We start from the raw sequence: 6,000 nt of genomic DNA, 5'->3' as shown, positions 1-6,000 counted from the left end.
TCTGTATAGAGAGACTTTGCCAAAATGTTTGCACAAATTTTTCCATAAACACTTAGTCTCACTCTCTTGCATTTGCTCTAATCAATTATGGTTGGATCTTCTAAGAAAGAAGAATATTATATCAAGAAGTTTGATGGCACAAACTTCACAATATGGAAGTAATGTATGCTTGATGTCTTGATCAATAAGGGCCTTTCAATGCCATTGTAAGTGCGCAAAGAGAGTGTTTACATTGATGATTAATGGGAGGAGCTTGATGATCGTGCTATGGCAGCAAGTCACCTACACCTTTGTCAATCCATTTTCTTTGGAGGCTTCTACTAATAACTGCACCAATTCATTTGTGTACTTGATGAGAAAATTGATTTGGCCCCACCATTGATTCATCATGCCCCTAAAATTGACCAAACTTTTAAATATGATATTATGCTTTTTTGTTTTTTATCATTTAGCACAAACTTCCAAGGCACCCACAGTGCCTTGCTATGCTCATACCATTTCCAAATCTGATCCGCTATTTTGATGTATCCCATCTGATCAGCGGGTTCGTTGTAGATAGGATAAAGGGTTGGATAGAACCTAGGTAGCTCCTCATCCTGGAGGGATTCCTCTGGATAAAAATTGAAGTGAGCTACTTGCTTTGGGTATTCACTAGTTAATCACCTTTGTTAAAAACAAATTCTTGTATTATACTCAAAACTTGAATGGCATTCAGATGAGCTAGTAGAACACTCATGGTAGCTGATAACTTTCCATTTCTTGATCATTCTTTTGGCCCCAACATACAACATATGGTATCTCTCTAGATCCAAATAGACATCATCATCCTATAGGAATGTTTGGATTTGAAGTGCCTTTCTAGCCAAGGCTCTTGCTCAAACTCAAGCATTGATTAGAGAATTCAGAGCCACGGTTTGAGTTTGGCTCTGTTAGCACAATTTTTTTTTTTGTCTTTACTTGTAAATGTCTTCTACTACTAGGTTTTGGGTTGTTGATCTGGAGCTCCATGTTCTTGCCCTACTTTGGCTTGATCAATTGGTCTGTAAAGTGTCTGGTCCGATGGACCTTGAGAACTATCAAGGTTCTGGCTAGTTTGATTTTTTAGTAGATCCAAGAGCATTAGAGAGCTCATTGTCATCATCATCATCCTTCGTATTTGATGGTCCCCCATCCTTTGCATCCTATTCTTTGTCTTTATCTTCCTCTTCATATTCATCATTGTCATCATGTACATTTCTGGTCAAGTGCTCCATGAGCTCATAATTTGCCAAAGTACTGGTGTAGGTGGAGCTTTTGGCCTCCAAATCATCCTTTATTGTTGCCATCAAAATCAGTTATGTCCCACAAATGATTGATAAATGTATTTTTCAAGAATTGATTGTTTGAGTACACCATGGACTTCTTTAAGACTGCTTAAAGCTACTTGTCTTTTGATCTAATAAGACCTATTGTGTAGCCATCTCCTTTGTGAGCTCCCTTTTTTCAACATTTAAACTTGACTTTTGAACTTTCTGTTGCTCTGCCTGTTGTTGGACCTCTTTGATGGTTTTTTCTTTCACTCCCTCTAACATTCCTCTCCAATGAGATAATATTGAACTTGGAGCACTTCCTTTCTGTAAGCTTTTGGTTTGACAATCTCTTGCTCCAGTTTTTGCTCTACCGTAGTCATCAGATTGTTTGATGGGGCTCTGGGCTTCCATCATTTGTCCTAGAGTGTTGATGATTGTGTTCTAACCAGTCTGGATGGTGGCAACACAACCATCACTTATAGTGTCATCATCTGTTCTTTCTATCTCATATCTTAGCACTAAAACTGAGTAACACATTCTTGACATTCACATATTCAAAAATATTAATTTTCCAATACAAGTACTACCACACATACCATGCTTTAGATAGATTTTGTGTCTTAACTCTAGCTCTCTGAGTCACAACACTTTTAAATAGAATTTTACTGAGCTTTATAGATATTTGTTGTTTATAGCTCTTGCCAGCAGCATGCTAAAAAGTTTTTATGAAACATATGTTGGATTTTTTTTGAAGCTAATGGCCTCCATTATAGCAAATTTGTATTCTACCTTGTGCTCCACTGTAGACACTGGAATGCCTTGCCCTCCCATCTTCCTCTTTTTCCTTGATTGAGGTGTTTCATTTAGAAAACATCTAATGGTGTTAGCACTCCATGGTTGTGCATGCTAGTCAAATGGCAATTTGAATATATGTGATATAGTAGCAATGGTTATCTAAATGTTGCAACCATTAACCGCTAATATACCTGTATCAGTATCAAAGGTGTGCACCACTTGCTCAATGATGGTGGAATCAATGGGTAATTTTGTAGCTTCCAGAAAGACCATCATTCCCTAGTTCTACAATAACTCCCTTTCTCTATCCTTGAAAATGTACTTGCACATAGGTCGATAAGAGACTATCAACTAAGGTTGCTCTAGTGCTAATCCCTACTTGAAGTCTTCTATAGCCTGTTGTTGCTCATCGAGAACCACCTATATGGCATGTAAAGACACAGTACCACACTTCCCCATCTTCGAGATCTGTGAGTGGTTGAGTGGAGAAGGAGAACTCGCTAGAAGAAGTGGATGATGGGAACCAAGCATGCACAGGGGTTGTGTGTAACCATTGTAGGAGAAGATGTTGACGTAGGGGGCTCTGTAGCAGAGGGCTCCGTAGGTGGTGAAGGAATGGTCACAGGGTCACGCACCCTCCTCATAGTTATTCTAATTCAATACATGAATGCTCCACTCTTTGCATGCCTCAAGATTGTAGTAGTCATTATTGATGTGGCATTAATGCATTAGCTTTGTCTTATAATCATTACCTATGGGATACCCAAAAGGATACGTGTTTTAATGCACCACTAGTGACCATTATAGACTTTAGATCTTTTTTTATTAGCTGGTAGCTGAGACTAGATGACTATCATTATCTACTCTGACCCCTTCTAGTCTGATAAAAAATAGCTCAAGTGGAGGGCTTTCCGAGCCATATGTGTTAGTGCCCTAAGGATCTAGTGTTGGAAATTTTGTTGGTAAGAAATAGTATGTGTTAATCTTTGCTACATTATATACCTCAAGAAGCATCAGTCTAGACAAGTTGTTTAGTCTAAATATGCCATTGGAGAGAACCCAATCTACTTCGCATGGTTTTGACCATGGTATCTTCAAATTGGGTTTCTTTGGGCCTAAGTTTGATTGATATAACAAAACCAAGTCTCCTTTTCTAAACTCCTTACTTTTAGCGTACTATCATGCCAATATTTCATTTGTTGTTGTGCCACTTCTTATTCCACCATTGCTCTTTGTCTGATTTCATCCAAGTCGAGTAAGCTCATCCACTCTCTTCTTCAACATTGAGTTGTAATCCATACCATTGTTCTATAGCCAATCTAAGATTGGAGAAACAAATTCCATGGGGACCACTGCTTTAGTTCCATGCACCATTCTGATTGGTAATTTTGTATGATGTCTAGGATGCATGAGTGTTGTCTAAAGCTTGTCATCCCAAGTGTGAGATTCCTTTTGAACTCAGTTATAATGGCCTTAATAGTCTTGTTGCTACTTTTAGCCTATCCATTGCACCAGGGATAGTACAATGTAGACTTTTGATGCTTGATGAAGAAAATTTCAGCTAGAATCTAAATAGTTTTGTTAATGAAGTGGGTCCCTTGGTCTGCAACTATCTTAATCTGACAACCATATTGACACACAATGTGCATATAAAAACCAGGTTTTGGACTTGGTTATGCTATTGGGTAATGCTTTAACTTCCACCCATTTGTTGACATGACATATAGCCAAGACTATATACTTATTCTTTGTGGAAGTCGCCTTCTTGAATGGTCTCATGAAACCCAAACCCCATTTCATGAATATTCCTAATGGCTATATTGTGGTCAAAGGTGTCATGCTTGTTGCAGTGGGTTTGCCCATTATTTTGCAAATATCACATGTTTTACAAAAGGCTTTGACATCTGACATCATGCTCTGCCACCATAACCCTACTTGCAAGATCTTCTTATAAGTAATTTTAGTAGAAAATGTGTCCCCTTGAAGTGCCATTGTGAGCTTCAATGATCTCTTGCATCCTTCCTTGCATTGGTACACACCTTCTCAAGACCCCATCAATACCTAATCTGTACAAAGATCTAACTGTAATAGTGAATTTTATACTTCTAATTATACCAATCTTCTAGAAGACCTCCATACTGTGGAAAGTCATATACATCTTGCCATTCTAGATCTCACCCTTCCATTGTTTAAAATAGTTCAGTGTCGGCCAGTTTATCTATTAATGATGTTGATGAAATAACTTTGATGCTTTTGGATAGGAAATCAACACCCTAGTGAGTCTTTTCTGGTTTGTGAAAAATCTTGAATTCAAATTCCAATAGAAACATCATTTATTTGATTAATCTTCCTCAAATAACCACTTTGTTAATAAGAAAGAGTAGCATGTGATGGTCCGCATAAAAATGAGACAATTTTCCCTACAAACAATGCCATAATTTTGTTGCACTTAAAACCATTCCCAATGCCTCTCTTTTTGTACTGGAATACCCTACTATGTCGTACTAAATCTTTGATTGTCAAAGTATACTGGATAATCCTTTTCCCATTAGGGTGTGCCAGAATGTCTCCCATCACCATGCCAGAAGCATCTACAAATGAACATAGAAAAATATTGTCATTTTGATAAAGACAAAATAGTTTGTAGCATTTGCACGAGCTCTAGTATCCACCAATACTCGATGTAGCGTGTTGTGGATCCCATTACCTTTGCTCCTCCATCTTATCAAATTCTTCTAGCCATTCTAATGATTCATGGACTATCTAATCTAGCTCATTTGCCATTATTAAAGTAGGTAATACGAATTCCATTGGCAGCATGGCATCTAGTTCATAGACTAAGATGATTGGAGTAGTGTTGAAAGCAATCTTATAGGCAGCTCTATATGCCCATAATGTAGAAATTAATCACATTTATCAGTATGTCCTTCAAGAGGGTGACTATTTTTGTGAGGTTGAGCTTAATATCTTGTTTGTATGCTCTACTTGTTTATTGACTTGTGGATGATAGGATAGAGATTTGTTATGAATGATATAAACTCAAATAGCAAGTGTTCAATCACTTTATTCAAGAAGTGAGTACCTTTTTCAGTGAATATCTCTATCGGCAAGGCATATCATACTCATACAAGAATAAAGCAATCTTTCTTGCAATATTTTTCCTAGTGGCATTTTTTAAGTCCACTTTGCCAAATAAACCATGCCTACAATGATATATCAAGCCTTGCTCTTGTACGTCGGTGGCTGAATGGGTCCTACAAAATATATGCCCCATTTGGCCAAAAGCTCTTCCTCACATCTGGTAATGAAAAATAGTATAGGCCACCAAATTCTAGCCATCATAATAGATGTAGCTGTGATTTTCACTTGAAAATTTTTGTCCTACTAATCATGCATTGCTTGCTGCTTTTTAAAGGAATGTATTCATTTGACACACACATAAGTAAAGTTTTTAATCCTTACTTCACCAATACAATTGTTCTTCAATAAGAGCATAACCTTGAGTCTCAATCTCAATAGCCATTCGTCTCCTTTTACTCATGGTTTCATGAAAGGTTTTGCTCAAAAGGTACTTGACCAAATACTACCCCAATTTTGATACAACCATTATCTGCAATAGCATGGTTGAAGGTGTTAGGAAATAAGATGTAGCTAAATAGATACTTGAGTAGATTACTTAATGGAGAGAGATAGATTTCACACACAAGAGATTATAGAGTAGAGAGAGAGAGAGAGAGAGAGAGAGAGAGTACACACAATATATGTGGTTCGCCCAATGTGGGCTACGTCCACGGGAAAGCAGCCACTCAATGGCTTTAGTACTTCAAAACAAGAAGTAGTTTACAAAGGGATTATACCCTTAATAGAGCTCTCACCTTGCTTCACTCTCACCACCTCACACCCACCTTGTTGCATC

Source organism: Adiantum capillus-veneris, chromosome 15, assembly GCF_014529385.1.
Source record: "Adiantum capillus-veneris isolate H3 chromosome 15, ASM1452938v2, whole genome shotgun sequence".
NCBI lineage: Eukaryota > Viridiplantae > Streptophyta > Polypodiopsida > Polypodiales > Pteridaceae > Adiantum > Adiantum capillus-veneris.
Note: the sequence above shows the minus strand (reverse complement) of the source record.